Source organism: Egretta garzetta, unplaced genomic scaffold (genome assembly GCF_000687185.1).
Source record: "Egretta garzetta isolate BGI_Z169 unplaced genomic scaffold, ASM68718v1 scaffold154, whole genome shotgun sequence".
Lineage (NCBI taxonomy): Eukaryota > Metazoa > Chordata > Aves > Pelecaniformes > Ardeidae > Egretta > Egretta garzetta.
Genome location: NW_009259600.1, coordinates 286,888 through 293,795, shown reverse-complemented (window position 1 = coordinate 293,795; position 6,908 = coordinate 286,888). Strand labels below are relative to the sequence as shown.

Genomic DNA, 6,908 nt, shown 5'->3' with positions numbered 1-6,908 from the left:
GCCGCGGCCGCCTCCTCCGCTGGCGGCAGGCCCAGCCAGGGGCCGAGCCGCGTGCCCGCCCCCTCCTGCTCTAGCAGACACACGCAGGGCATCCTGGGCAACTTCTCCCTCGCAACTCCATAATTCAAAAGAGAGGTAGATGAGGAAAGGAAAGGGTACCAGGTACGAAGCCTGTCTGCTGGAGAAGACAGCAGGCCAAATGCGGTACAGGCTCTCAAGGAGAGTGCTCTCAAGCGTGCATCAGAATGGGCTATTTCTTCTCTAGGAGTCCTGTTGGTCTTCCTTTCCGTTTCTTTGACCTACCTATAATCTACATTTCAGTTTTGAAAGGAATGAAAAGGGATTTGCAATGCTTAAATTAAAAACCATTTAGAAACCTTGCCATATAGTAAGGAAATCAGCATCCAGCCACAGATGCTCATAGAACTTCTCGCCTTCATCATCATGAGTTACTCTGCATATTTGACAGAGTGTCCTGTCAGCTGTCAAGAATAACAGACCTATTTACAGAAATAGGATGTGATTTACCCCTGCTATTTCCTATTAATATACCAATGTTGTGCAGTGGGGATAGAATTTTGTTTCTATTCTGCTATTAAAAAAACCCCCAAAGATTATATAATGATTGTTCACGCCTAGTGTCAGGTTTGAATATAACTTTAAACCTGTCTGTAAATAATGACTTCTGTAAATCTTGCTCTAGTAAATGTGGCATATATATTGAAATAAGATTTTATGCTCTATAGTTTAAAAAATGTCCTTAATGCGAGTTAACCATATACCTTCTCAGAATTGTCAGTATGTATTATATTATCTTAAGTTAAAATTACTTATCCTTTGCAAAGCTTTTGTCAAGTTGTACAATTTAAGCAATTTTTAAAAGGTCGTGCTATAGCCTAAAAGGAACACGAACTCCACCTTGACAACTCCACATTTGTAAGTAAAGGAATCTGAGTACCATCCCGACAAAGTCAGCTCTGCAGAGTGTCTCATTACACTACACCATGTTTCTAGAGACAAAATTTGTATTAGGCAGAGTATTTGTAATTCCATTTGAATGTGAAGACTTTTGTTCATGTTTGGTGATTTGCAAGAAATAGGAGAGAGGGGACCTGGACCAAATGTGGGCTGAGAATTAGGGTGATGACCCATGGAGATATATCTATCTTTAATCAGCAGTCGTAATAGCTTCCCCCAGACAAACTGTTATAATTCTTCTCTCCCCTCTAATAATCCTAGCCCCCGAATAAAATCTGTCTAAATAAAAGATTAATAGTTTCTAAGAACATGCCTTAGAGAGGCAGTAATAATCTTGACAGAAGATGAAGCAATAGGAATTCAGAAAAATCCTCTGGGAACCTACCATTATAGTTCTGAACTTCTAGGAATCATAACTTTACTTACAAATACAAGCAGCTGCAATCAGCCTGACTGCATCGTATGGCGGCTCACAATGAGGAAAAATTGGTTGAACAATATAGTTAGCAAACGTGATTGCTATCACTGCCTGGGTTGTTGGTTCAATAATTAGCAAGGAAGACCACAGTCTGATGAAAGCCACAAAGGCACCAAATGCTTCCAGGATATAGGCATAACTAGCTCCAGTTCTAATGATGGATGTTCCTAATTCAGCGTAACACAAAGCTCTAAACAGTGAAAACATTCACCAGGTGCCCAGATGACTAGGGAGAGTCCATAGGAAGCACTGTACATTAAAACACCTCTGGGTGATACAAATATCCCAGAGCCAATCATGTTCCCTACGATTAAAGAAACTCCATTTAGTAACGTGATTTCTTTTTTCATCTGCATTTTCCCACTTGTGTCTGCCATATTGTCCATTTCAGCTTTTCTGTTCTTAGTTTTGGAGGTTTTGTTGCAGCATATTCGCCAGGGAGCTGGCATCCTCAAATATCATTCCCTGAAAACAAGAGGAGAGAACACCTTTTGTAATGTACATGGCACCAGAGACACAGATAAGATAATTAGCCTACAAGGCAACAAATAGGTTTAGCCTCCAAAGAACAATAGGTTTAATTGGTACAGCCTGACAATCAAAGGATAAGAGATTCGATTTCCATCACCAAGATGTGTAACTTCACTGTAGCAAAGTTATTATCATTTTAGATCAGCTGAAAATCTGCAAGAAAGTAGCAATTTGGGAACAAAATCTTTTACACGGCTTCTGCCTGTCCTGTCCCACCCCGCCCAAGCCAGAAGCAACGTTCCCCCTGGCTTTGACTGCGCACTGATTTCATTCGGTGGGGTCACAGTGTTGAAGTTGTTCTCGACGTCTTTATTCAGGGCTATGTCTTCCTTAGATCAACACGGTTTGGCTGAGGCAGGACTCATGGTAGCACTTGGCAAAGTCTTCATGCTATCAAGAAAATGAGTGGGATCTAGGAAATAGTCTCCTGCACAGATCTTCCTGTACAACAGCAAAAGGAGAAGAATTTTTTGTCAAAGGTGTAACGAATTTACTGCTGTTACAGCCCAGACAGTGATGAAAGCCATTTGATGATATGCCCAATGTCCGGTGTTGTGGTGTAACCCTATAGCTTCTGCTATTTTGTTCCTACTGAACCTGGCCCATAGTCCTGCCCTACTGTCATCACTGTCACTTCATCCTCATGCTACCATGTCCCCTTTTGTGGACCATCTCTGCTGCTCCTGCCTCAAACTGGTGTGCCAAAAAGCTTAAGCTAAGAAGCCGAGCTGTTGGAGGATGATTCTGTTCTCTGCCACTTGGGCATCTCTCTAGGTCACATTTGAGGGTGCACATTATCCAAGTGAGAGCCAGTACCAGTCTGGGAGGGTTTACATGCTGGGGCCAACCATCAAGAGCTGTAACAAGTTGACTTCTTACAGGGGGGGTGCCATTTTCAGTTTGAAAATCCTGTGTTGTAATAGGTAACCAATCCGTATGGGGAATTATGGGGAATTATGCTTATGGAGCAGAGAGGAATCCAGAGTTGCTTTCTGAGAAAGGAGAGATTTCATTTATGCAGTAATTAAAAAAGGGAGATTCTTTGCCTTCTGGGATACTGCTTTAGCATGGTTGAGTATTTAAAGGCTAACCCTACTGCAGTAATAAAACTTTATGTCCTCAAAAATATAAGAACAGGAATTTTAGTACCTCTTATGTGTGAAGTCTGAAGAGCAAGACATAAAAGCTTCCTGACATGAAGGAAAGTCCCTGCTCTCTTGGTCTCCATGGACTGTGATGAGCAGAAAGAGCTATTGCTCTCTGGAAATCAGAGATTCACATAGGCATCAACATGCTGATGTGCCACCGAGCCTGGAGCAGGCTAAATGAGACGGCTGCACACACTTGCCTGTGCCTCATGTCAGCAAGAGTTCTCTACTACACAACTTCAGAACCCTGCTTTCATGCAGGTCCTGCTCTTCCTTAGGGGCTCCCCCAACATATGGAGAAAAATTTTCCTCTCAGAGAAAAAGCAGAATGCCTTGAGAGCACAGACAGGCATCATGGCCCTAAATCCTTTGCCATCTCCTGTTTACCTCCCAGCTGCATGCACAAAGAACAAAGGAAAGGAACTTGTAGACCACCAACACCTGAGAACTTAAGGAAAACAATACCACCGTATACAGGTAATTCCCAAGAGCTTATTTTTCAGTCAAGCCACTGCCAGGAGTTATGCAGAAAAGCAGAGGAAGAAGGAACAGCTCAATAGCAATTGAAAACCAAAGTGGAAATCCAAGACAGTTCTTACACAAATTACTGCAGGACTGGTTTGGCATGGCAGGCTTTTCTCAGACACTTCCCACCCTTCAGGGATCTACAGCCTCATGAGTGATTGCCTCCTTCTTGAGGAGGTTATTAACCTCTGCCAAATGATTAAGCAGGGCTTGGTCAGGAGTTATGGAAGTGTGCCGTCTTAAGAACTGCTCCAGAGATTTCCAGAGGCCCCAAGCTGCCTCTGTGTGTTAGAACATTTTGAAATGGTCAGCTTTCAATTCTAGAGATACTAGTAAATAAATTGGAGGATCTGTCTTGGAGACCAAGTATTGTTCCCTTCAGCAGATTCCACTGGAAACTGAGGGCATTTAGAAAGTCATCTCCGGTCAAAGATGCTGGGATATGCTGGACATCAGATTTGCTCCCTAATATTATTTCAGATAATTTCATGGCCTTTTCTTTAGATGACTGTAGTCTGCTGCCACATCATTTCTCAATAATGAAAGTCTGCTATGCCATCGATGAACATAGAAAGTCAAACCAGGCAATGTAACTGGTAACACCCCAATATTTTCTAGTTTCAGTTAGAAAATGCATGACATTAAGGATGACATTTAAAACAAAAATGTAGCATATTTTAATTTTATTTGTATTAGAAACCAATCGATGTGTAGAAAGCAATTTAAAAGTTATGAGCAATCTCTTATTTTCTCCAAGTACGCTTGGTAATTTTTTCCTGCATGTAGCAGATTGATGAAAAATAATAAAAAAAAAAATCCTAACCAACCACATTCTTTTATATTAATAGCTATTGGCACATGAAATCAGATGAGCCAGCGGTTTTCAAGATGACCAAAAATATGTAGACCAAACTTCCAAACACTGTTGCTAAGCATGACCATCAACAGATCTTAAAGGCAGTAGTCCTGGCAGATTATACTGTTGAACATTTTCCAGTGTGGGAGGAGATCGAGCAAACAGAACAAGATTATGCGTTATGAAGGAATACTCCACCACCTCTCTGGGCAACCCGTTCCAGTGTTTCACCACCCTCATTGTAGAGAATTTCTTCCTTATATCCAGTCTAAACCTACCCTGCTTCAGTTTAAAACCATTACCCCTTGTCCTGTCACAGCTGGCCCTACTAAAAAGATTTTCATTCTGGCATTTCAACTGCACCACTCAGCTTGGTGCCATCTGCGATCCTAGTGGCTTTTCTAGTAATTTATGACATGATGTATGATACACAAGACAGGCTGATCTGAGGTTAGGATCTTATTTTGACGAAATAAGCTTTAAAAAATATCTAAGATAAAAAATAAGCAAAGAAAGAAATTACTCGCCCAATGTATTCAGCTTTGAATTCTGAAATAATTGTGAAATACTTTAGGAAAGCTAGTATGGTACAGAGCACAGTATTTACCAAAACAAGTAAACGTCTTAAAAATGAAGTCTTCTTCAGAGAAAAAAGTTAATGAATGCAAGAGCACTAACCTGGGATTTTTGTTTTCCAAGCCAAAAATTTTGTTTGGCAAACCAAAAATTTGTACTCACTTGTCCAAAAGCATCTCTGGAAGGAGCTGATCCAGCAGGTCAAGAGTCTTAAGTCATTGGACTGAGCTGAGACACCAGAGAACAGCACTTCATCCGAATGGACTACTAATCCACGCAGGAAAGTGAAATAACTGAATTCAAACACAGATATCGCTCCAGCCAGCCTCAGTAATCCAACTGGAAAACAAGCAGGAGAGTTGCATCATGTTACATGCTCCATACTGTAACCATACACAGTGACCCAAAGGAATAATAAAACCAATCCAAATCTTTCTGTTGTAGGTCAGTGCTCCTCCTACTTCTTCCTTTTAAACTCACATCTTCTAAAAACATGTTTTCAGTGATAGCCTGAGACAGGTCTACAGTTAATGTACACACAGAAATGGCTGTGCTTTTTTAAAACACCATTCAAAGCAGGTATGTGACAAGTATTTCGAATAAACAGCTTTTACTTTTATCCATGAAGGATGGTTATTTATCCCTGAGAACCCTCTAAGTCTGCCTGAAAAGATTGCACAATTCCAGCTGCCTGCAAGCCTGTGGTTACATACATTATATTATTTCAAGAGACCTTTTGGCAACGGAATTGTTTTGCAGGGATGTTGTTCTCTGCTGGAAGAGCAGAGAGGCTAAGCGCTGCGTTCTTTAATCAGGACCTCTGTCATCTTAAAATCTTTCGTCTGCCAGGGCAGCGTTAACAAACTGTACCCTAAAACCCAGAGTGCATAGTTCCTTTCACTCTGAAATTCAAACTTGATTTTGTTGTGTTTCTGATTTAGGGCACCAAACTGGTTTTTGATTGTGTGCTATGCTGAGGGACTCTGTCATCAGGCATTGGCCCCCTCCTAGAGCTGGAGAGCACCTTTGCGTTCTTCAGATATCCCTCTCCTAGAATCCTAGAATCCTAGAATAGTTTAGGCTGGAAAAGACCTTAAGATCATCAAGTCCAACGATTAACCTAAGAGTAGCAGCACATCACCAAGACCAGATGGCTTCCACATGCTGTGAAGGAGGACAAGTATAGTAAAGAGGATGAATAGTAACCTAATGACACAAGATACTCAGCGTAGTCAAAGTTAAAGGTGATTACAGATAGCAGTTACACTACTAAGGGACTAGGCACCAAAAAGGCACATGAAATCTCATAGTAACACCTGCAATACAATATGTATAGTCCTATGTTTCTATTTTCTCCCATGTACATGTAAAAAGACATTTTTATGTGTACATTTTAAAAGGCTGTCAATGAGCTATTACAACTTGGAGAAAAGCTCTTATTGTCAGCAAGGACAGTGCTCTGAAACATCAGCAGCATTCCTCCTTGGAGTGAAAAAGCAGAAAAATCTGTTGGGAATTTCTAATGAAGAAGTGACGAGTGCACAAAATACAGTTGTGAATCGGAGTGGAGGCAGGAAAAAAAAAATCCATCAGTTTTTCAAATGGTGGTCTTCCCCCGTACTTGCAACCCTTTCTGGGTTGCACCTGGGAATACTGGTCAATAGCCAGCTGAATATGAGCCAGCAGTGTGCCCAGGTGGCCAAGAAGGCCAATGGCATCCTGGCTTGTATCAGGAATAGTGTGGCCAGCAGGAGTAGGGAAGTGATCGTGCCCCTGTACTCGGTGCTGGTGAGGCTGCACCTTGAATACTGTGTTC

At 41.5% G+C, this 6,908-nt stretch overlaps 1 pseudogene; it reads right to left on the bottom strand.

The window, feature by feature from the left end:
* The window catches only part of LOC104125803, a 28,185-nt pseudogene extending 22,795 nt beyond the window's left edge, over nt 1–5,390 (bottom strand).
* Between the last annotated feature and the right edge of the window lie 1,518 nt (nt 5,391–6,908).